Here is a 26078-nt window from a genome sequence, read left to right on the forward strand (position 1 = left end):
GATTTTTACGTTTGGGTCCTAAATTGAGGACTCAAGGTGAGAAGAATAAAAGGGAATACGAAGATTGATACGTTGATGATTGAAAGTAGGGACTAAATAAAAGAAACAAACAACCATTGTCAACAAGATGAGTTCATCATCCTACTTCAACCAAGGGCTTGACAGTTCCCAAAAAAAAGAAAAGAGTAGAACATGTTTCTATCAAGTGAAGAAAAAAATGTTCTGGAGCGAACCAAACCAAACAATCGAAATCAAGGTAACCCTTCTGGGTGAAACGGTTTCGGAATTATACCTCAGTATTCCGATGGAGAAATGACATCGTCGATTTTCAAAATCATCTTCACAACTTGTGTTGCTAGTAAGATCTGTTGCTGCTTCCCGATCAGCGTCTCAAAGACGTCCTGCTGCCGCATATCGTTAGTCCCAACATCATTGCAGTCTATTCCATAGCGTGGATTGTTCTCCTGGAATCGAATACAAGAGAACGAAATTAACGATATACTACATGGTGGTGAGATTATATAAGATCAAAACTATTATCATACAAATTATAGTAATTACCTTAATTTGCTGAGATTTCACAGCTGATAGTGTCTCGATAGGTTGGAGACCGCTGTTCTCAGCCAGGGCCATGGGGACCGAGTCTAGCGCATCTGCAAATCCCCGGATTGCATACTGCAGGTGAAAACAAAATTTTGATGTTATACAATTACTCCAACAGAAAGAATGTTAAGGTATTTAGAGGATTACATGCGCTTCTTCTTACCTGCTCTACTCCTGGATATTTATCTGCAGCTGCCTCGACAGCAATTGAGCAAGAAATCTCAGCTGATCCACCACCATAGACAATAGAATTGTGCGAATGAGATTCCTGGCCACGCACAATGCATCATGGATACTGCGCTTTGTCTCCTCTATCATCATCTTGTTTCCTAATGAATCATCAACCACAAAGGAAAGCGTTTATGAGATTTTATGAAAAATCCATATCGATTCAGCTTGCATTGCACCTTGGAATATTCTTTTTGTTACTTTTGGCCCAACACCATAATAAAATAAAGAGTAAATCCTTGCATGGTTCTGTTTTATGATAAACATGAGTGAATGGCCAACCAGTTCTAGATTGATCAAGAATAAAGATGTCCAAAAACAAGAATGAAGCAGATAAATCGCATACCGAGAAAAAGGAAGCAAGAGATTTCTTCACATGTCAAAGTGTCATGTAAGTTTCATCCTTACAGTTCTCTTTAACCTAGTCATTTTCCCACTGGTTTTAAGAGTTGGCTGGTAAAAACATCCACGCTCTAAAACTGTCCAAGAATTTTTTTTGGCACTAGATACTATCTCCAAGAATAAGTCAACAAGTCTTACTATTGACAGTTGAGACTAGGCTTAAGCCTAACCAAGATACAAAGTCAAATTACGATGACTGAATAAAAGATGACTCATTATTATCAAACAAACATAAACCAAACAGAAGGGAATAGAATCTACCTCCACGAATAAATATGGTCACAGCCCTTGAATTTGCACAGTGTTCAATGTACAACATTTTATCTTTTGTGGTGCCAAAAGACTTCTCTCTGACCATACCGGCCTAAAAAATAGAGTTAAAAACAAACAAGTGTTTGTGATAAGAGACAGATGCAGTGCATGGGGGTTAACCTGAAATTTACAATGTAAATACTTCATCGAACCTAAATTACTAGTCCAAATGAGCAATGCTTTAGTGCTTAAACGAAAAATGATCAAATTGTTAATTGTTAAGTCATCTCACTTTAGCTTCACCAGTTGTCCTCTATCTATTGCATAGAAACATTTTCTTAGGGAGCAATTTATCCAACACATATTTCTAAGCAATGTAATACAGACAAGGAAATAATGGAGGAGTAAACATACCCTTCCCAGCTTTTCTGGGGTCAACTCCTGGAACCTTGGCACAATCCTTCCACCTATAAAGATAAATAAAATAGATCGCTCATATTGTTATACACCATATTGGCAGCTAGAAATTTACCTATCATGAATTTGGCTACCATGTCTGCAAATGAAAATAAGATAAACAGAACAAACCTGTAGCTATCGCTATGAGCTCCAACTCCACACCACCAACCCATCTGACAGCAGGCAAGTTTCGGTTCATTAGTAAATGATTTGCCTCATCATCAAAGCCCCATTGACAGATAACCAAGGTTGCACCGACATCCTGCAACAACATTACTATCAGAAAAGTTGTCTACCCCAAAATTGCAAAGATGACTGTAACAATTATCCACCTGCTTCCCCCTGTCTCCCCAAAGAGAATAATCTAAAGAAACGGAATGTGAAAGATCAACTTAAATTGAAAAGAGACTCCACATAAGCACAAATCAGCAGCCATACCTTGCACTTCTGAACCATGTCATCAAAATACTTTTGCTCTTGCAGACGCAAAGTTTGAAACTTTTCCACTGTATCAATCTCCACCTTATGTTTGGTCTTTGGCTTAGGTGGTTCAAATGGGCAAGTTAATATGGCAATTTTTGCATCTTCAATTTGCTTGGGCATCTGTGGATGACTCATGTCCTTATCAACAATAATTCCATATATTAGTTCAGTATCCTCCAATTTTCCCCCAACTTTCCCCTCGACCTTGATCATATCTAAATTGACATCTTTCCTCTCTAGATCAGCAACAGCAATAACTGCTTTAACAGAAATCTCAGCCAAATGGCGCTTGCATCGGTTCACACTGCAAAACAATGAAAATGATTACAAACTGGCTTCTCAATACTAACAAGTTTATGAACTACTAGCTCACAGCAAAAGCTATTTCGATTGAAGCACTGCATAATTCAGATGGTTCAATGGTCCTGCAGAAACACCCTAGCCACAGCCAAAACAACCCTGAATATTTCTGATTTGCGAATATCAAAATTAATCAACACAGATTTTATTTGACGACCAGTAAGCCCAAAGGACTACTGATCACAATTAACCAATATAATAGCAAGGTAAGGTATTGAACAATCACTTGCACACGGTGTCCTTTCCATACAAAATGATATTACCGCCAGCAATTTGTTTACCAGCTTCCATGAAATGCAATAATGTGCTAAAAATATTAATGGCACATTGTACAGATCAAAGTACTGTCTTAAGGGAAATCTTTATTCAATTGCAAACTATAAAACATGACAAAATATACAACGCAACCATGATTATGTCATCTGATGTGGCAAGTCCTATTGGTGGAGACAAGTAGCAAAAATGTAGGATAGGTGGCATATACATATACCTTCAGACAGAAAGCAATATCTTGAAACAAATTAGACATCATTAAATCCTAATAGAAGACAAAACTGAAGCAAACATATGTTAGTATAACGCCTATTTAGTAAAGATATGAATGTTTCTAGTCCAGCATTGAGTGGTCTGAGCATTGTGTAGGGCAACTGAAAACGTGAATTACAGCAATAGATATAGACCACGAAAAAGAGCTAGGAAACTTACATTTTAGAGGACAAAGTGGTCATGCAAGTTTGAACCAAAGGCTCTATATTTGTTGCTCCAAAATCAAACTTCTGAGATATGTGCACCAAATGTTCAACAGCAATTTTCGAAGCCATTTCATACCCCTCTGCAATCCGAATGGGATGAATCCCACGTTCTAGTAACCGTTCTGCCTGCTCGAGAAGTGCTCCAGCCATGACAACAACACCAGTTGTTCCATCACCGATTTCGTAATCCTGACTCCTAGACAGCTCAACCATCAACTTAGCAATTTGGTTGTCAACATCCATCTGTTCCAATATTGTCGCCCCATCATTTGCTGAAAAAACATCCATGAAATAAAGAAGGAAAACGTATAAGGGGACACTGAACATGATATAACATATAACTTCACCAAAAAAAATATCACATCCAGAAACATAAACTCCACAAAGATTTCTACAGAGTCATTAAGCTTATAACTTTATTTTAGCAAAGTTCAAAAACTAGTAAGCTCAATGAAGTAACTACGAACTGCTAAAATCACCAACTAGCTTACTTTAACTAACTTCTCATTTCGAAGCTCGAAATCAAACAGATCCATAACCGAAAATCATTTTCAAATCCTAATCGAGTTTCCGGAAGCTTAATGATCAAAAGCAAACATTTAAGAGGGAAAAAACAAAAAGGAAAGAGGTGGAAAGGAGTTAACTGATGGTGACATCGCCATCGGGGCTTTGGAGAATCTTATCCATTCCTTTGGGTCCGAGAGAGGTTTGGAGGATCCGAGCGACGGCTTTACCGGCGGCAATGTTGGCCTTTTGAGCTTCGATACCCCTCAGCCTGGTTTTCTGGTCTTGCTCTTTGAGTATAATGAAGGGCCTCCCGTACTCATCGAAAGCCAATGCCATTTCTTCAAAAGCTTTATCTGCTGCTGCTAATTCTTCAGTGTTTGAGTCACTTTGAGTATAACGAAGGGCTCGGCTTCACGTTTTGCTCAGTATTTAATGCCCTAAAAGAGCCAGTGATTTCATTTCTGTCGTATCTTTGGGCTTTGTTCGGCTGTCTGTATTCGGCTAGACTTAAGCCCGTTTCTCACATTAGCATTAAATTTGTGTTTGGATCCAAACTATGGATGGACATGAGTCAAATTGAGTCGAATTTCCGATCAAATCAATCCAACCTAAAATTTATACATTTTCTATGTGACTCGAATTCGACTCGTATTTTTTTTTATATAAAACCAAAATCTCACCTAAACTGAAATAATATATTTATAAAAATATTATTTTTATTCAATAAAAAATAAGAATTTAATTGAAAAAAATGATATCTAGGGTCTTATTACAATTATCTCTAAATATATGAGATAAAATTATATTTTTTTCGGTTTGGATCGGGTTGGATATTTTTCACTTTAAACATGAACTCGACCCGATACGATTCAAACATAATCTCTAAAAATTCGACCCAAACCCAAATTCAAAGTTTTAATAAAATCTGACCTGATAAGGTCGAGTTCAGGTCCCGTACCCATCTTTAATCCAAACACATATTTATTTATTTATTTTTGAATTGTATAGTAATTACAATGTAACATTTGTTCGAATTTTTTTAGTTAATCGTCAACACACATGCTCTACAAATATAACTATTCGAATATCAATTAACAACGCGCACACACATCGTACAGACAACTATTCGCATCTAATCCTTTTATGAAGAAACAATATTCTCTATAATTGATACTATTTAGTGAATCTCAAAATACATCCAACTATTCGTTTTAATGTCACCATTATAATATCTAATATAACTTATTTTGTGACTTCTATTACATATAAATTTAGTTTAATGTATTTAACATTCATTTTTTGTTTCATTTTTGTTACAGTTAATTAAGAGATTATAGTAAATAAAAGAATGATTATTATTCCTAAAAAATATAGGTTCAAGAATCAACGATAATAAAATATTTGAATATTTATTGTCAAATGAGTGAGTATTTTTAAAATTAATAAGTCTATGTACAGACCCTTTATCATTGGTGATAATCTATTGAATAACTTTTGTTTGCTATATCTTTTTTATAAAATACTTTTTGTTTTCATTTGCATATCGAGTATAATAAAATATAATTTTTTATTGATTTTTAACTTATACGTATCATATTATTTGGAGTATAAATGAATGAAGATTGAACAAATAAAATTATATTTATGTTCGTTTGTTTACTTTTTAGGGTGTTTATGTTCGTTCGTTTAGTGTATACGAACATATTCGTTTAACACGAACTACCACCCTTTTTTTACCCTCTTATTTGCAAGTAAAAAAAAGGGTGAAATTTCACTACTAGTTCTTGAGCAGTAGGTCTCGAGTTTGAGTCATTGAATATATAGATAATCTATACTGGGAGACTCATCGACCAGAAGCAAGTGTACGACACATGTCGATTCGGATTAGTTAGGCCAAAGCCTTGAGGAACCGGGAGGGAAACAAAAAAATGTAAAAGAAAAGAAAATGGAGAACCGAGTAAACGAGCCAATAAATGAATTTGTTCGTGAACATAAATGAATTGAACACACATTTGTTATTGTTCGTCCGTTTATTAAATAAACATAAAAAACTGTTTATACTCATTTATTTAGCCTAATAAACGAACATAAACGAATGTGATACAAACAGTTCACGAACAGTTCATTGGACAATGTGTTCATTTACACCCGCTACATGTTATATTATTAATCAAGTATCAGTTAAATAATAAAATAATATTTTGGATAAAGTATACAAATGGTCCTCTAACTATAGGATATTGCTTTATTAAGTCCTCTGACTATTAAAAGTTACAGAATGATCATTCGACTATAGAATGTTGCTTTGTTAAGTCCCTTAACTATTGAAAGTTACGAGATGGTCACCCAATTATTCGTTATGTTCCGTCTTTTCCGTTAAAAAAAGATAATTTGTCTAAGATGGACGTTAACATGATGATTGGGATATGATAGTCGTTTGAGATTCTGATATTAGATTTTATCATATCATAATTAACAAATCAACGTTTAACTCAAAATACCGTCAATTTTTTTAACAAAAAAGAGCGAGTTTAAAACATAATGAATAGTCAGGTGACCATTTTGTAACTTTTAATAATCGAGTGACTTAATAAAATAATATGTTATAGTCAGGGGACCATTCATGTACTTTACCCTAATATAAAAAAAAATTCTAAAACCCATTAACGTAGGGGAAAACGATAACCCAAAATTTAATCTACTTGATTTATGTAAAAGGTAAAAAATAAACGGTAGCCCGAAATTTAATCCAGTCAATAATACAATCTATATCTTATAAATGGTGGAGTATATATATATATATATTGATCTATTAATCGATTAATCCGTATCGGGTACTGCAGAGACAAGAGCGACCATCCCAACCCAGTTTGCTCCATTCACAATCATCAGGATTTTAACCCCTGATCTTGATTAAAAAAATCTAATGTCTCATCCCACTAGACCAACTGATTGTTCGTAATGGATTGGTGCATATTGAATACAACTCTTGATAAATATATATGGCTAAAATATTAAAACAACCATTGAATTAGCTACTTTTTTTATAAAGGTCCCTATTCTTTATTATGCTCAAACAAACACTATTGTTTAATTTGCGCTTAATTTAGCCCTAATTTCGATTGAAATGTTTACTAAGGTTAAGAGTCTTATTTCTGTTGTTCCCAAATAAATCCCAATCATTTGAATTGTAATTAATTTAGACCTCATTTCAAATGAAATATTGACATATATTGAAAATTTAATTTGATACAAACTAAAGGAAAATTAACTAAAAATCCAAAATTTAATCTATTTCATTCATGTAATTTATTTTAGGGTAAAGGGCGCAAATGACCAGCCGACTATAGGGTGATGTTTTATTAAGTCGTTCGATTATTAAAAGTTACAAAATTGTTCTTCGACTATGGAGTATTGCTCTGTTGAGTCCATGTACTAAATTACAAATTGTCACCCGACTATTCATTATGTTCCAACTTGTCCCTTTTCGTTAAAAAATGGACAAAATTCTGAGTCGAATGTTAACTTGTTGACTGTGATATGATAAGATTTGATCCCAAAATCTTAAACGACTATCATATCCCAATCATCATGTTAACATCTAGCTTAAAGAACCTTCAATTTGTTAACGAAGACTAGTCTAGAATGTAATGAATAGTCGGATGACCATTTTGTAACCTTTGATAATCGTGGGACTCAACAAAGCAGCACTTCATAGTCGAATGACCGTTTTGTATTTGTTAATAGTCAAGAGACTTAATAAAGCAGTACCCTAGGATCATTTGAGTTCTTTACCCTTTATTTTAAGTCGTGTTATTTAACCACTAACATTTAACAAACAGTCCTTGAATTATGCAACTAAAACTCCTCGATTTAGAATTTAAACATCTATATAAATTGCTCGCATTACCCTTTTTCAATGTGCAGTGATTCTCTATCGTTAATAGAATAAACCCTAGAGAAAAACTGCATTTCTCCATTTTTCATTCTGTTTTTTAATTCTCCTTAATCAACACCCTAACCAAAAATGGCACACAAAAACGTTGTTCTTGCTTTGGTCTTGATTGCCCTCGTCGGCATGGTTTCTGTCGCCGGCTCGAAGGCCAGCAGTTCACCGGCCTCTGCACCCGGAGCTACCGCGGGTGCACTCGGACATGCTGCAGGTGGTAGTTCTCCACCTTCTATGGCTTCTGCACCTAGTCCCGGCAAAGGTGCTACGCTCGAGGTCTCGACCGTCGCCGGAGTCGGAGCAGCCGCCGTTGCTTTCTATTTCATGTTCTAAACATGTTTCAAGAGAATGTTTGTTTTTTTATTTTACTATGAGCTGTTCTTATAAAATAAATAAATCATAAAAAATATAACTAAATATCAATGTGGGAGCATTTCCTTAATTAAGTTCAAATCAGTATATTTATATTTGAATATGGTTAATTAAACATAATAATTTCAAACTCAACATATTTATACATAAGAATGGGTATGCGATTCGAATTTGATATATTTTGATTTGATTTAGCCTTACAAAGTTAGATTAAAAAAATTAGGCTTGGGTTGAGTCAGATCATATTTTTTTAAGGATTATGTTGGGTCGAGATTATGTTGGGTCGAGATCGAGTTTAAGGTTAAAAATTTTAACCGATTTGACCCAATAAATATTATAATTATATCTTATATATTTAGAGATAATTATAATAATACACCTCTTTATATTTTTCAATTAAGTTCTTATTTTACTTAATAAAATTATATGTGTGTAGGGTCACATCGTATTTTTACTCCTAAATTGAGTAAGGTTTTTGTTGTCACCATTTTTCATCCATTACATTATATTATTATTATTAATTATAAAAATATCATTATTTATTTCCAAACTCAAAATATTCAATACCCAACAACCAAACCCAAACCCGAAATCAATTACAAACCCTAGCCCAAACTAACCTAACCCTAATAGATACTGTCCAAGCTTGCATTGCTGCCGATTCCAACAAGTATCTCTGCCGATGTCGTCATCCGTCGTCGGTAAGGCCGACCATTTTCACTATTCCAACATCATCATCTCAGCAACACAAAAAAAGGAAAAAACATATCAAATCCAATCAAATCTCAAAAAATTCGGGGTATTAAAAGGCGCAAATTGCAGAAGGCAATAGGATTAGATCTTATTTTTTATTGAAAAAAGCTCTATAAAAGCTTGGTATAAAAGCGGTGCCGGTTCTCCTTCCTCTGAAGCTTCTGCTCCCGCTCCCAGTTCTGACGGCGGCGCCACATTGAAAGCCTCGGTTATCGTCGGAGTTGGAGCCGCCGTTGCTGGCAACTTTGTGTTGTGAATGCATTTCTTTGAATTGTGAACAAAACTGTCATTAATTATTTTGAGCTCTGCAGAATCATGGAATGGATCAAGACATTTTGAAACCAGTGTTTGTTGATTTAAATTTGTTCATCTCGTATAATATAATATATAAATATATGAAAATATTAAGAAATTTATAAATACTATTCAAAATAAATAAATCATATAAATACAGAAATGATCAAATATTTAATGCTAAAAATGTTCTAAAATCATTAGTTTTTAATTATTATTAAACTATTAAAATATAAGTGTAACTATATTTATTAAAGAATAAAGCATAAGTTAATGATTCCTGAGGATTTATCTCGATCAATTTTGATAAAAGAATCCTCTTTGATGATGATGATATTGAGTAGCCCTAACTTAATAATTGTTATATAATCCGAGACGAAAATAAAGAAAAAAAAATAAAATCAAACTTTTATTAATAAAGTAGAAGCAACAATTTAGAATAGAGAACATGTTGATCTCGAAACTGGTTGAGGCCTGCAACTACACAGTTTCCTTAGATAGATTTTCGACCACTCCTTGGTGCTTGATGCGTCTTGGTTGTCTGTCTCCGAGGATACAACAACGATATGATCACCGCACTGTAACACAACTTGCGAGATCACGAACTAAATCTTGCTACAGACTATCACCGAAAACAAGAGAGAAAGAAAAGAATTTTCGAGTTGTGTTTAACCTAGTAGGTTAGAACGGTATTTATAGTGTTTTACATGGGAGAGGAATTGAAAATAATATATTCGGGCTATTAATTAGTATCCGAATAAAATCAGAAATATTCAATTAATACCGCTTTAAATATATTTCGGCTGTTAATTAGTATCTGAATAAAATTAAAAATAATCAATTAACACCGTATTATATCAAATATATTCGTTAATTGCAAGTCATACCTTATTTAATATTTAAATTAAAAGGAAATCTTATAATATCATTTTAATTCAAAATATTCAAAAAAGATAAGCTTCACTTAAGGAAAATATTAAATTTGTAGTGGGTAAAATATTCGTAGTCATGCGGAGGGCCCGATCGATACGAACATTCGCGTCGCCCACATTGTGCGGTGTGCCCCAAACCTCAATGGATTCGGCAAGCTTGGATTTGCACTACGCTTACGCACAAAACACAATTTCATCCTAATTCATTCAATAACCACCAAATTGGTTTGGTTATATAAATCATTTTCTTGCTTGATATTCCACCAATGTGGGATATGGGTTTTCTCATTTTCCTTACACAACACAATTTACATGTACCCTACTTTGAGCATCAATTTCTCATTCATCACTCAACCATTTTGAGCATATAAGATACCGTTGTAAAGATCTCATGTAGTAGAATATGAATCAATAAAATAATTATTCGATTATTCATTTTTACACTTAGAAAATATGCCTCAAAGTTTCCAATTTTTCACATTTTTTCCAACAATAATTATGATATGATAATTTGAGGTATTCGTTTTCGAAATATAATAGTTTAATATTAGGAAAAAGTAGACAAATGATCTCTCGACTATAGGATACTATTTTATTGAGTCATTGACTATTGAAAGTTACAAAATTGTCTCTCAATTATAGGGAGTTGCTTTGTCAAGTCTCTAAACTATTAAAAGTTACAAAATGATTACTTGACAATTCATTATGTTTCAAACTCATCATTTTTCGTTAAAAATTCAACGGTCATTTGAGTTCGACGCTAGCATGTTGACTGAGATATGATAGTCGTTTGGGATTATGAGATCAAATTTTATCATATCTCAGTCTGCAAGTTAATGTACAACTCAGACCGTCATCAAATTTTTAACGAAAAAATTCATTTTGTAACTTGTAGTAGTCAAGGGACTCAACAAAGCAACTCCCTATAACCGAGGACTATTTTATAACTTTTAATAGTCAGTGGACTTAATGAAGCAATATCCTATAGTCAGGGGACCATTTATATAATTTACTCTTAATATTAAGGGTAAACTACACATTTAGTACATAAAGTAACAATTTTGATTCGTCTTAATACCTAATTTTTTAATTTTTTTCAAAGCCATACCTAACGTTTAATTTTTGTTCCATTTTAGTACCCATCGTTAAAAACTTAAAGTGTTTAGTACCTAAACTATCATCTTTGGTCCGTTTTAGTACCTAAATTTCAAAAAAAATCAAAAATTAATGTCAAGTTTTGACCAAGGGTACTAAAATGAAACCAAAAACTAAACTTTAGGTATGATTTTGAAAAAAACTAAAAGTTTATGTACTAAAACGGATCAAAATTGATAGTTTAGGTACTAATGTCATAATTTACCCTTATATTAATGTTTAAAAACCGAAAGACTTTTGAATATTAATATTTTTTTGAATAGAAGCAGCTAGTATTATTAAAAAATGAATATATATGAAATTACAATAAGAGTTCACACTATCATAGTAAACTAAATACACAATTTGGACTTTTCCTATAACATTGAAAGTAGTCACTTTAGATCATATAAGAATCATACATGGAAAAGGTTAAAAACCCAACCGAAAGACTTGAACAAAAATAGATACGAATAAATCTGATTGCATCGGTAAACGAACCAAAAAAGGGAATTAAATTATTGAAAGGCCACTAAGAACTGCAAATCAGAGCCGAGCGCCATGAGAAACTATCTACAAAAGCATAATCACGCATCCAAATTCAATCCGAAGGTCCACAGCAGGGAATATCAACAATATTTCAAATAAGCGACATCTTCATCAGCCGTGACATCATCAAATCCAACTCTGAGAGAACATAAATAAAAGAACGAACAAACGAGGGAGAGAAAAAAACGTGCCACAAAGCTAAAGATAAACATGCCACAAATGCATAAATAAACGTGCAACACAGGTAGAGATAAATGTGCAACACATGCAAAATTATTCTTATTAAAAAATAAAAGAAAAAATAAAGAGAAAAGAGAACTGGCGGTAGGCAACCAATATCAAAACCGGTGTCGCCACCGACTAAACAAAATTAAAGGGAAAAAAAAAGTTGATCTGATCTATAAAAAAAGATACAAACGCAAAGGGGAAAAAGACAAAGGGGAGATAGAGAGATTTTCCCCTAAATTTAATAATATTAACATTGAACATTAATTTTCTATACTAAATGAGTATTGTTCATTTACTATTGATAAATGTGAACTGATTGTTATTTTTGAAAATAGATGAATGAGTATTGTTTAATTGTTATTTATCATGAGTAGTAACATTTAAAAAAAAAGTAAATTATGCATTTAGTACCTAAACTATCAGTTTTGATCTATTTTAGTACCTAAACTTTCATTTTTTTTCAAAATCATATCTAAAGTTTAGTTTTCCTTTCATTTTAGTACATCGCCATTAAAAACTTTAGTTTTTGTTTCATTTTAGTATCTCGTTCAAAATTTAACATTAAGTTTTGGAAAAAAAAATGAAAGTTTAGGTACTAAAACGGATCAAAATTGATAGTTTAGGTACTAAACACATTAAGTTTTTAACGGCGGGTACTAAAATGAAACAAAAACTAAACATTAAATATGGTTTTGAAAAAATTAAAAGTTTAGATACTAAAACAATAAAACGGATCAAAACTGATACTTTATATACAAAATGAATAATTTGACCAAAAAAAATATCGGAAGGCCAATAAAAAATGTAGGAAGAGAAGTCAATGAAACCACACATCTAATGGTTTAAAATACATTCCATAATATTTGCAAAACAGTTCAATAACCGAATCTCCTTAAATTAGAATTTTAATTACAATATAAACCCTTCTAAATCTTTTCTTTTTCATCGCACGGTGCAGTAATTCTTTCTAATAAACACCCAATTATCAAAAAAAAAAAAATGGCACGCCAAATCGCCGCTCTTCCTCTCGTCTTGATCGTTTTCGTCAGTTTGATTTTCTCCACCGCCGCCGCTTCTGACCCTAAGTCTAGTTCTTCAGTCGCCCCTGCACCGAGCGATCCCGCAGGTGCACCCGGAGCTTCCTTAAGCGGTAACAGCGCCGGTTCTCCTCTTCAGGGTTCCGTTCCTGCTCCCATTGCCGCCTGTAGCGCTACATTGGAAATCTCCACGGCTGCCGGAGTAGGAGCGGCTGCCGTTGCCGGCTACTTTGTGTTTTGAATACGATCAAGAATGCAATGGCTTTTCTTTTGTAGTTTTGGCTTTGAGAAGATTACATTGTATTAAATTGTTTTGAAATTTGCGGAATATGTGATATATGAATAAAGAAATGGAATGAACGGGTGCATTTTCAAATGAATTTTTGTTACTTTTAATTTATTTATCTCATATAAATAATATCATACAAGCACGAATCGAATATCCTCATGATAAAGGAATTGTTATTATTCTTTAAGAACCCGAGTTCGAGCACCATAGATGTCAGGAGTGTCAGAGCCAAAAGATTGAGAGTTATCTTTGAACAAGTACTACCTTTACCCCATATTAATAATAAAAAATTATACAAATATTAGTCATTCTAATTATAAAATTATAGCACGAACCAACTTACTTAAGTGGTTAAAGGAATCATTGTTGTTCCTAGAGGACTTGGGTTCAAGCACCAGCGGTTATAACACAGGGTGATTGAGCGTTCATTGTCAAATGGTTGAGAGTATTTAGAACAAACACTACTCTTTTTAATCGCCTTAGCTTAATAAAAAAAATAATTATAAAATTATAAATAATATATTAATCACTTGAAAGTTATAACATGCTACAAAACCATCTCAAGAACATATTAAGCAAACTAATAATCACATTTATTAAATTCATGAAATACTTCAAAGTTGATAACATATTAAAATTATTGAGTGGTCTCGGTGATTAAAGGTAATATTATTTTTTTGAGGTATTATGTTTGAGCAGTTGCGTTTGCCTACTATTTTTTTACTCGAATCTGAAATTACTATGAATAACAATTATCTTTTTAACCACCGAGGTCGTTTGGACTTTATTAATAATTACGAAAGGTTGTGAATTGATATTATCTTGTAATTACTCTATACTATTAAAATATATGGTAAACTATGCATATAATACCTAAACTATCATTTTTGGTTTGTTTTAGTACCTAAACTTTCATTTTTTTCAAAATCATACCTAATGTTTAGTTCTTGTTTCATTTTAGTATTCTGTCATTAAAAACTTAATGTATTTAGTACCCAAACTATCATTTTTGGTACCTAAATTTTTTTTTTCAAAATTTATCATTAAATTTTGAAGTACTAAAATGAAACAAAAACTAAATTTTAGGTATGGTTTTGAAAAATATGTAAATTTAGGTACTAAAAAGACTAAAACTGATAGTTTAAGTACTAAACATGTAATTTACCCTAAAATATATCAACCCATGTTTTTCTTACTTGGGATAATTATCCTATAAGTCCTTCGACTAAGAAATGCAGTTCAGGAATTCAAATTTTACTCTCGTTTTTTGGTCTAACAAATCCAGAAAAACTCCACTAATCTGATCATCCATGGCTCATATCAATACATAAATATTATCTCTAAAATTCAGGTCATTACCATAATATGCTTCTATGAAGTTTTAGAGATGAAATTCGTCCTTGATTATTTTAGGATAAACTATTTGCATGATCTTTCAACCATTGCTTTTTTTCCACTTTGATCACCAATGTTTTGATTTTATCAATCATACCACCTAATTATTTAAATATTTTAGTCAAATCACAAACAATTAACTTTTAATGAAAGAGGCGATGTGACAGAATTTTTTTTTAAATAATCTGAAGCGATTATAAGATAGTATATGTTCATAATCTTTCTTAACCATTGACAAAACATACCCAGTGACGGATCCATAAATATTTTTCAGGGTGAACATATATATATATATATATTAATCACATAAAAAATTTACCCTGGATTCTTATTGGACAAATATAACTGTTTGACTTCAAGACCTAAAAAACAATATTGTGCTTAATCACCTAGTTCGTAAGTTAGTTAAAAAACTTGGTATAATTATTTACGGTGAATACGATAATATATGAATGGGCTAAGTAAGAAATCTAAAAATATGTTAGGCCTAAAATGTATGGTTTTCCATAATACACGCAAGACGGTTAAATAATTGAACCTCCTCAATGAACAATTCCAATGGCTATATAAATCTCCCAAATTCCATCTCTTCTTCGATGTGTGGTGTAGTGATTCTCTACTGTTAATAAAAATCAACCCTAGAGAATAACTACACTTCTCATCGTATTTCTTTTTCTTTTTTTTATAATTGTTTCCAAAACAAAAAAATGGCACGCCAAACCGTTTTTCTTGCTTTGGTCTTGATTGCCTTCGCCGGTTTGGTTGCCGCCGCCGCCCCTAAGTCCAGTTCTTCACCGGCCGCTGCGCCCGAGACGGCTAGTCTTGGAGGTGCACCTGGAGCTTCTGCCGGCGGTGACAGTGCCGGTTCTCCTACTCTGGCTTCTGCTCCTAGTCCCGGTGGTGGTGCCATGTTAGAAGTCTCGACGGTCGTCGGAGTTGGAGCTGTTGCGGTTTCCGGCTACTTTATGCTTTAAATACGTGTAAGAATGCATTGGCTTTTATGATTTGAATGATGTATACTCTCTAATATCGATTCTAAATTTGGATATAGTATTTTATATGGTAAAATCGAGATAGTGCGTTGAAATTTTTTTTTACGAGATAGTGCCCTCGCCAGATTAATTGCTCAGATGGGGTGATCTCTACAGTCCCACGTCTCTGGGGGTAGGTCGCCATGCACGCCACCTACCAGGTCGCCATGCACGCCCCAACACGCTGGGCATCCGAGACCATCCGACCGAGGCCATCCGACCGAGGCCATCCGACCGAGGCCATCCGAATGAACTATGCGAGGGCATCCGAGGGCAACCGAGCGAGCTATGCGAGGGAATCCGAGGGCAATGTCGCCATGCACTCCGGGCGACCTACCCTCGCTCGGTTGCCCTCGGATGCCCTCGCATAGCTCGTTCGGATGGCCTCGGATGCTCTCGGATGGCCTCGGATGCTTTCGGATGGCCTCGGTCGAATGGCCTCGGATGCCCAGCGTGTTGGGACGTGCATGGCGACCTTTGGGGCTGCATGGATTGCATGGCGACCTGGTAGGTCGCTGGGCGTGCATGGCGACCTATATGGGGACTGTACCCAATCTGAGCAATTAATCTGGCGAGGGCACTATCTCGTGAAAAAAAAAATTTCAACGCATTATCTCGTTGATTTTGTCATTTTATATTGATTATCTTAAATTAAGATAAGCATAATATGTTAATATTTTACCTGATCTGATCCAACTTAAAAGATCTAAAAGTTTATACCGAATCATCCAACTTAATATTTGAGTCATGTGTTCCCGAACTTCGTTAACTCGTTTGTATCGACTGATGCTTATGATTAATGCAAATATCGTTAGAGAGTATTTTAATCGTTAGTTGAAATATAGAAATCTTACATGTTACATGATAACGATGTCAATCGAATAAAGTCGATCACCGGAACAATTGTGCTTAAGCATAGTCAACTGTAAAATCTCTTCGATATCATAATAACAACCCGATGTGCACGATGGCTAAGGGTGTAAGTATTACTCGCTCTAGATCACAACAGTTCATCGTCTCCGATGAAGAAATCGAGGTCTGCCATCACACCCGCTGAGTACTGGTTGGCCAAGTTTAGCTTCGAGGAAGCTCTTGTCTGGTTTAGATACGAATCGTTAAGCGCCACTACTGTCGGTTGAATATAACACGGCTCCACATTACCCGCGAATACCATCTTAGAATAACTGCAACAAACAAGAAGAGCTGATGATGGAACGTATTGAGGAATTTCGACAAACAAATCACGGGCACATATTTTGCAGATGAATTCCTTTCAGAGAAGATGAACTGTACCCGGTACCGTTGTCAATGACGACGGTGGGGGCGAGAAGTGGGGTCCATACGCTGCGACGTTTGAAGGGTAATATTAGCTTCTTCGAAGAATTATAGCCGTCGTCGCTCATCTCCAAACTCCATTATCATCAGAATCATTTCTTCGAGGTCCTCATTTGATCAATATTTATCATAGCAAACAGACTGTGTTTATATAGAAGAGAAAGACAAGGCAAGAATGTCGGGGATGTAGGAGATGTGTGGCAGTGATAAAGACGGTGAGTTTCGCATCGTACGACTTGGTCTGCATGCATGCATGCATGAAGTAACCTGTCATACTCTTTTGGGTAAAGTAAACATTTAGTACCTATCACTTTTGTTGTTTTTAATCGTACCTAACGTTTATTTTTTGTTTCATTTTAGTAACCTGTCGTATTTTTTGATTCAAATTGGTGACAAGAAACCAGTGAAAGCTAAAGTAAGAAGGGAAATAAAAAGCTAATAACTAGAATGAAACATTCAAACAATCAAATGGAAAACCATACCATATCATGACAGGCCTGAGCTGCTGCTGCAAGCAAATTAGTGATATCTTTTTGATGAGGCTGCAATGATATCCGGCTCGTATTAACCAGAGCAAGTCATATTTATGATGGAACACTTGAATGAAGACAACATACCTGAATATATCTTTGAAGAAAAGGGTAGAAATTTAATAATATCAGGCGGTGAAGGCCAACTGTGTACAGAACATAGTTTTAAACTTTCCATGAAATGCAATATTCCAGAAAACGCAGTTAATAAAATGTGTGAAAAGGGTCAAACCTGCGCATCTTTTAGATGGTAAAGGGGTGAATAATAACTATTATTGCTAGTTTCTGATGACAGACGCTGCTGCCTTTTCATGCTACGAATAGCACGCTGTGGTTTTGCTTTCTTTTTCTTCTTGCTAGCAGCTGTACCCTTATGATGTGCCTGAAAATACAATAAAGCCAACCACATATATTGTAATCTAAAGAAAACAGAAAGCAGCTACCACTCTTTAAACACAAATAAAAACAGACACAAACTGCCAGGCAATGAAATTCCATACATCAGCCATGTATATACATACATACATATATATATACATATATATTTCAAGTACTAAAACTTATTGGCATCATCATAAACCTACAAAAGCTAAGAGAAGGTGTAGAGCCCATGGTGGATTCAAGGAAATTTCAGACTTGGCACTAATAGCAAACGAGAGTGGTACAAAAAATTATATTAATACTATTTATAGTTATGTTGATTTATGAGTGAAATTAATTTAATTAAATAGCCTTAAAGATAAAATAAATATAGTGACAAAATATCTTTAATATTTGATTGAATAGCCATTTTAATTCATCTTATTCTTTTGAAATATTTTAACTTCCAACATTTTATTTTAAGAAAACAGGGCTAAAAGTTAACTAAAATTTATTAATTGATTAACGATTAATTTTCTTCGATGATGTAACAAGACTTATATATCTAAAATAATGACACGACACATATATACCATAAATTTAGACACATAACATATATCACGTCATCACTTTAAAATACGTGTCACATGTTACATCATCATTCATGTACACATGGTATGTGCTACGACGTCGCATTGAACATATGACGTGTACCACGTTATTACTCATGTACACCTGACATGTGTTTTATCATCATTTTAAATATATGTCATGTCATCACTTATATACATGTGTCATGTGCTATATCATCATTTTGGACATATGTCATGTCATCGATTATATACATGTGCCATGTGTTATAGTATCATTTTGGACATATGTCTTGCCACATTAATGAATATTATTGATAGTTAGTTAACCATTTTATCATAAAATAAAACATCATGCTTACTTATAGATTCTACATATAATTTGATAGAATAATTAAGATACGAACTTATGTATATTTAAACTTAATTTTCACACAATTGGGATTATCAAAGCTGCTACAATCATCTTAACAACATGAATCCATATACTTAGATTTATCATAAAACAAACTCATATGGAAAGAGAGAGAGAGAGAGAGAGAGAGGATGGAATATGAATATCATCCATCCTTATACAAATGAAAATCATCACTCACACAATGATTAGAACCTGTCAAAACTTTAACCATAACCTGCATCACCTTGACCCTCATCTGCAAGCATATTATGTACTCGGCCGTCTCCCTGAAAAGGCCATCCAAACCCACGGCTTCCTTACTCGGAACCAGCTTCTTCAACCTCTTCACCTTTCTTTGGAATCGGTTCGAACTCGAACCCCTTCTGCAACTCGACCTTCTCGATCTGAACCTCAAATGGTGCTATACTGATGAACCATTAATGGACTCAGAAATGATTTCCCGAAATCTCTCAGCTTCTTTGATGGTGATGGGGCAATAAGAATAATATCAAATAACATATAGAAGTATATATATATATATATAATGACAGCACAAAGTTGGGAGTTTCATGGAAGGTTTCCAAGGGAATGGGGAAGGGCCAAGTGTACTTAAATGCACATCCAACCACCTTTCATAACCTAATGAGAACACCCTGGATTATTCTTTCTACAACTTTTCCATATTCAATGAACTTCCAGCTCGATCGTCAACGACAATCCACGTTTACAAAAAAAGAAAAGCTTGGAGCCTCTAGGGTTGTCGTTTTCGTGGTGGTTAGCTTAGCCTAGGTTTCCTCTGGGGAAACCTACGCCGTTAAACCATGAAGGAATGCATGTGTAAACAAAAGCACATTTTAGATCTTATTGTTGGGGATGAAGTAGATTTTGTTTCTGACACTCATGAACCGGATTTGTCTGTGTTAATCTGAGGATCATGTTCGTACATGTTATTGGGGACAAAGATGCATGCATGTGTCGCTGCCTTCAATATTGATTATTCATCTTAATTTCGTCCTTGATTTAGTTCGCATATACCTTTTAATAGCAATTATTATGACGGTTATGGCACATGGATGAATACTTATCCACATGACAAATATGCTTAGTTAATTGATTATCCATTATATTTGGGTAACGATTGTTAATAGTGAACACATGTTTTTCTATGTATGCTACGTTACCCTAATAATAACTTAACAATGATTAGTTTGACACGAACTAATCCACATATAGTTAATTCTCGAGGTCCTGAGTTCGGACACCAAGAATATTAGGGGTGTGAGCGTTCAATGTTAAATGGTGATAATTATCTTTAAACATATATTAATTTGTACTCACCCCATATTAATAATAATAAGAGAAAATAACCTCAGTGACAAAAAATGCCTTATAATATACGATTTTAACCAACTTTTTTTAGATTTGCCAAAATGACCAACAAAATCGCAATGCGAAATAAAAATCGCAACGCGATCTCCAGAATCGCAAATCAGTTCTCAGAATCGCAACGCGATTATGAAGAATCGCAATGCGATAGTACAAATTCGCATTGCGATTTTTCATAATCGCAACGCGAATATGAAAATCGCAACGCGAACATATAAATCGCAACTAGTATCCGTAAAATCGCAACGCGTATCCGTAAATCGCAACGAGAATACGTAAATCGCAACGCGTATCTGTAAATCGCAACGAGAATACGTAAATCGCAATGCGTATCCGTAAATCGCAACGACAATACGTAAAATCGCAACGCGTATCCGTAAATCGCAACGCGACTTTTAAAGCGCCATTATAATCGCTACGCGTATTTTATTTTCAAATTCCAAACAAGAATATTAATTATCGGAACACTGAACCGTCCACAGTATATCCCGTAATCGCAACTCATAACCTAAAACCTAAAAAAAATCACAACTCAGTCCCATCTCCATCTCTCACTCTCTACGGCGAAATCCGTCCCCATCTCCAAAGATTTCCGTCCCCATCTCCGGCAAAATCCCTCACAACCATTCACGGTCAGAAATCCCTCACAATCATTCAGAAATGGAAAATCAACCTCCGAGGGTTAGTTTTTTTAATTATTTTTATTTTGAAAATTTTGCATTATTTTAGGTTTTTCATATTGAAATTGATGATAAGTTTACTGGTAATTTCAATAATAGATTAACCATTTCACTTAGATTTCTTATTAAATTCATTCGATTGCTGCCAATACTGCTAAACTGTTTAGTCTTTAACCCTGTGAAGTTAGTATTTGTCTTTGTTTTGTCTTTTGCTTGAAGTAATGCAATCCATTAAAGTTTCAATTTGCAGAAGAAGAATAGTTTCTAAACTTAAAATTGTAACATGAAAATGAAAATCGCAACACAAAAATGACTATCGCAACGCGAGAAATGAAAATCGCAACGAGAAACCAAAATCGCATTGCGATTTTCATTTCGCGTTGCGATTCTCTCGTTGCGATAGTCATTTCCGCGTTGCGATTTTCATTCTCTCGTTGCGATTTTCATTTCAACCAAAAGATAAAACAGTGTTGCAAATTTTAGTTTCAAGAATAAACTACTACTCTTTATGTTTATTGTTTTTGGTATATCTTCACAGTGTAGTTTTTGGTATATCTAACTTGGTATGTTTATTGTTTTTGTAGAAATTTTTTTCGGCTTCATTGACATTAAGGAATAAAGTTAGCCTAGCCACTACAATTGCTTCGAAGCTTTCACCTGCACAAAGAAAATTGTTTGAGGAAACCTGCTTCGGGCCATGGCTGAGAGTACAGCATCCGGGTGGAGATGCTAATTTGACCCATTTGTGGCTTCAGACCATGACTAGCGATCTACTCGACAGTATACAACGTGGTGAGGAAGAGATATGGTTTCATTTTCCACCGGCGTATACTTGTTTTGGGCGGAAGGAGTTCTGCTTAATTACTGGTCTACGATTCGGACACGATGATGTAGGCCGGTACACTCGTCATATCACCCGCCCATCATGGTTATCTCGGGTTTTTCCTAATGAGTCAATAGAGAAGCCGAACTTACACGTCGAAGACCTGAAGAAATTGTTTAATAAGAAAGATGGTTTTACTCGGATGAATGACGTCGATGTTGTCCGAGTATGCCTTCTAGTACTTTTGTATGCCGGCTTTTTAGGCAGAGAGGCCAGACAACCTATTCCTCAGGAGCTAATATTATTGGTAGAGGACCTAAATGCATGGAATCTGTTTCCGTGGGGTTCGTATATATGGAAAGCTACCTGGACTAAGTTGTCGTCTGCCTTTAATGACCGCAAAAGTTTGCGTGGCGATGGGTCGAAATACACTTTGTCAGGCTTTGTTTGGGCCTTTAAGGTAAGAATTTCTATATAATGTTTTCAAAATTATAATTAATTATTTAACAATTACTAATGTTTGTTATTATATTGTTTGTAGATTTGGATATTCGAGGCTTTCCCCAGCATGCATACATATGCATTAAAAACTTCAAATGATATTCCTAGGGCTATTTCCTGGAAGAGGAAACGTCTGTTGGATTGGGAAGACTTAATACCATATGCGACAATAAATAATGTAAGTTAACACAAATACTATCATATATAAACAAGTTATTAATAGTAGACGTTTAACTTTGTTTGAGTTTTTATATTTTTAGGAGGCCAACACTCCATTACAGAGACTAACACCCACGGAGGCTGAGCTTGCCACTGATTGGTGGCAAGCTAGTCAGCGTTTTTTTGATGGCACGAATGATGAGCAGCCTCCACTTCCTCCACTTCGAAAGCCATCACCTCACCCAGAGCCATCACCTGATCGACCCGACTATACACCTCTACAACGAGAGCCATCACCTATCCCGTCACATCATCGAGCCTCTTCTCCACCATCACCTCATGATAGGCGACCGAAAAAGATGCCACGACTTCTATCTCCCTGTTCTCCACCTCCATCTCCACGGGATGAGTCAAGGGAGTTACGTGATGAGGTCAATGCCTTGCGTGAGGAGATCGGTACTCTACGCGATAACGATGGTGCATGACGTGTGGAGGTATCTACTTTACGTGGTGAGGTTGCCGCTCTACGTGAGATGGTAGTATCGTTGCAGAATGAGGTTCATACTCTACGCAACGAGGTAAGTTTAAGATTTTCCATATTTAACTTGATGATAAATTTACTCATAATTTCACTTAGATTAACCATTTCACTTAGATTGCTTAGTAAATTTATTCGGTTGCTGCCAATACTGCTAAACTGTTTATTCTTTAACACTGTGAAGTTAGTATTTGTCTTTGTTTTCACTTAGAGCGTTGATTGATTCTGCACTATTAGACGTCATGAAACCATATCTTGCTCCAAGTTGATGTACTCTTGACCATCTTTCAAACCCGACATCTTCTAGTGTTTGAGCACACTGAGGCAAAACACGTCTTAAACAGTTTATATGCTTATTAAAATCCACTTCCCGATAAGCTTTTACAGTCTTCCAGTATGTCCATTTGTGATTTTTTATACCAGCAGACCTTGATTTTAGATTTCTATACAAATGAACACCACAAAGTCCATGAAAAGCATCTGGGAAACACCTTCTAACAACGTTGTCAATTGAGTTTGCCCTATCGGATATGATTGTCAGATTGCTAATAGGACCTATGCAATCCCTAAGATGCCCCATAAACCATGTCCATGAATCAGAGGTTTCATATTTGCCAACCCCGTAAGCTATTGGCAGTATCCCATTGTTAGCATCCATGGCTACTGCTAATAAGTTTACTCCAAGGTATCGACCTTTTAAATGTGCTTCTTCAACTATAATAACTGGGCGCATGCAATTAATAAACGAACGAATCTACAAAGTCCATGAAAAGCATATGGGAAACACCTTCTAACAGCGTTGTCAATTGAGTTTGCCCTATCGGATATGATTGTCAGATTGCTAATAGGACCTATGCAATCCCTAAGATGCCCCATAAACCATGTCCATGAATTAGAGGTTTCAGATTTGCCAACCCCGTAAGCTATTGACAGTATCCCATTGTTAGCATCCATGGCTACTGCTAATAAGTTTACTCCAAGGTATCGACCTTTTAAATGTGCTCCTTCAACTATAATAACTGGGCGCATGCAATTAATAAACGAACGAATCTACAAAATCATATACACAAGAAATATAATCATTTAAATGTGAAATGCATGTAACTAACAAAAATGAGTTAACAAAATTATATTGATTTACTAACCGCAGCACCAATGACGATAAACAGCAACTCAAAACGTCCATCTCTATCTGTTTTGATATGAGTTACCGACCCATGATTTTTCAGCTTTAAATTGTGACAATAAGCCGGCAGTTGGGCAAACGATGCTTCTGGCGACCCCCTCAACAATTCCAAGGCATAACATTTGGCTCTCCAAGCTTGAGAATATGAGATACTAATCTTGAACCGAGCATTCATGTCAGTCATAATTTCATGTCCCCGATATACCCTACCATTCAAAAACATTAACTCAGCCAGAAAACCACCCAACACCTTTTTGTTTGCCTTTCTATGGTGAGGAAAAACTTGGGTTCTTGAACATGTATGTTTATCAATAAAAGTCCTAACTTGAATCATTTCGCAATCTTTTATCCTCTTTGCAATCATACGCCACATACAGTTTTTGTCAATCATACACCTTGTTTCGAAACGATCTTTGCTTGATTTGTTAACTTTTAGTTGATAGCCATCTTCCACACATTTCGTATACAAAGCTATCTTCAAGTCTTCATTTGTATCAAAACAATCATCTTTCTTGATACGAATAATTTTTGTGTAACAATCAACTGCTATCTTTACCAACTCTTCTTCCGGTATCTGAAGTAATTCTGGCCTATTCCAGTTATACTCCTGTGGCATTTTCTTCGGGGACTTTTCTTTGGGGATTTCTTCTTCTTCTTTTTATTCTTCAGTGTTATATGAATTACAGAATGGATGTTCAACATGTTCATTTACAGTCGTAACTTCCTCCTCATTATCATCAACAACATCTTCCTCGGCAACGGCTGTTTCATCATCAAAATTCGGGTATTGGCCAATATCAAAATCATTACACGCAAGGTCTGTTTCTTCTTCTGAAAAATCATCAAAATCCGAGTATTGACCAAGATCAAAGTCCGGGTATTGACAAAGATCAAATTTCGAATACTGATTAGTACTCACAATTTTTTCTGTTGGCTCATCATCGTCTAACTGGTCAATACGAAAACCGGAATTTGGTGCTGAAAGTTGATTGGGATTTGGATTAGGGAAAGGTTGTGGGTTTTGAGATTGTGTTTGGTATTGGAAATGTGGTGAAACAATATTTGCTTGGTGATGAAATTGTGGTGGAACCATTAAATTTTGAGCACCATAAACTGGGGTTGAAAAACTTAGTTGATTACTACCCGCTACTGACCCAACTTCACTACTTCTAGGTTCAACAACATACAATGTAACATCATCACTTGAAACACTAATGTAAGCAATGAATCGTTCAACATCTTCATTGTCGGTTAACAAATAAACTTTATCATTTCTCTGATAAGATAGCCTAAATCCACTTAGGGGCTCTAAATTCAATTTATTTGCAACACGTAACATTAGAGTTTCATAAGTTAACTTTTTTAATGACAGTTTTAGTTGAAGATTCATGGGTAAAGGCATATATTGTAAAACACCATGAACATTCTCCCATGACCCTCCAAAACACAAATCTATCCAAATATGATCAACATTAGATGATTTCATTATTGTAAATTAATTTACTAAACAAACGAGCTGCGAAACTAAAACCTGTTGCCGGATGGGGAAGGATGTCGTTGGATATAGGAACGGATGTCGCCGGA

The 26078-nt window shown here is 34.9% G+C and overlaps 1 pseudogene; it reads right to left on the reverse strand.

Annotated features, from left to right (window-relative positions):
• Positions 1 to 72: 72 nt before the first annotated feature.
• Positions 73 to 25168, reverse strand: LOC120179558 (annotated as a pseudogene).
• Between the last annotated feature and the right edge of the window lie 910 nt (positions 25169 to 26078).

The sequence above is a fragment of the Hibiscus syriacus genome, unplaced genomic scaffold (genome assembly GCF_006381635.1).
Source record: "Hibiscus syriacus cultivar Baekdansim isolate YM2019G1 unplaced genomic scaffold, ASM638163v2 tig00112429_pilon, whole genome shotgun sequence".
NCBI lineage: Eukaryota > Viridiplantae > Streptophyta > Magnoliopsida > Malvales > Malvaceae > Hibiscus > Hibiscus syriacus.